This window comes from Ambystoma mexicanum, chromosome 6p (assembly GCF_040938575.1).
Source record: "Ambystoma mexicanum isolate Mex_15411 chromosome 6p, UKY_AmexF1_1, whole genome shotgun sequence".
Classification (NCBI taxonomy): domain Eukaryota; kingdom Metazoa; phylum Chordata; class Amphibia; order Caudata; family Ambystomatidae; genus Ambystoma; species Ambystoma mexicanum.
Window position 1 is genome coordinate 575659228 of NC_090935.1, and position 1326 is coordinate 575660553.

Genomic DNA, 1326 nt, shown 5'->3' on the forward strand with positions numbered 1-1326 from the left:
GGTGGTATTATGGGAAGGGGTGGATAACGCTGATATTGAAGTTTTGATGACATCCTAACATTTCTGTTTGTATTTTGCCTAGGCAAAGCACGACAAGACATTTCATAATATAGAGAGTGAATATGCAGTTTGTGGGTGACACTGATCAAAGAAGGGTCAGACGCATTCTCAGAGAAAGCGAGCCACTGCGACATGCTATTTCAACTTTAACGTGCCCTGCACCGCACTCAATGCTGTAACCTGCGAATAGTGTCCAACAGAGTAATAACTTTTGCTGAACTGGCACGGTGCAGACTTGGCTAATTATCAAGTATTTGATGCTACACATTTAAATGACATGTTTTGCCCTTTCTTGTTTAAAGGACTATGGACAATGAATTGTGGACTGTAACATCAGGCACCACATACAGCTGTGTGACACAGCAATTGAATGCTAACACATTGAAAAATGGTTTTTAAATGCACTGTTGAGATGAATCTGAAAAAACCAAATGGTTTTACTCTTCCAACTGAATGGCTTTAACCAGAGATGTTTTGTTTTTTGAAAAAAAAAATATTCTACATTGCACGTAGGCAGGAGAATGATTTATGAACTGTTGGGGCAGCAGAATTATGCAAGCAGGAGTGTAATTAATTTTGAGATAAGATGAGTGCGCACATCAAAGTCACCTGTGCGTAGGTTAAGATTCTTAATTGAAGTAATGCTGCCAAGTGTATGAGCTATAATTTGAAATGGTAATCTTTGAAACACTGGATACTTTTACAGCCAGCTTAAGGCAGGTAAATGAAACCATGACTGACTTGATGTTTGATTTTATGACACAGAGTGTGACACGGTTTTTTGTTAAACCAACCAGTTTCATGTTTTTGTGGGGACAGCTGTCTCCAGCACACTAATGCAAAGAGTCACCTTTTGATTGTAAACATTTGGAATAATTCTTTGGAAAAGCGCTACAAATGAGTATCCACATGGAATTGCTAGTGTACTGGCCTGGCACATTGTCAGGCATCTTTTGTCACTGAATGGATACCATTTGTTTAATTTGTCTAATGTGATGTTTTTCTGACCAAGAACTGCAGCGAGTGTTCTCGCCAAGATTTAATGAACTATAACTTGACTAAATGAATTTTTTCCATGGTGTGATGAAACAGCCACTGCCGGATAGTAGTATGGTGTTTGTGGCTAAAGTTAATATTGTATATGGTAGATATCCCACTTGAAGAAGGGTATTCTCCAAGTCACAGAAGGTAGACACTGTGAACCTGTTAGATTTTCCAGTAGTAAGACAACATGTAAATTGTAGACTGGTAATGCACACCTTCATT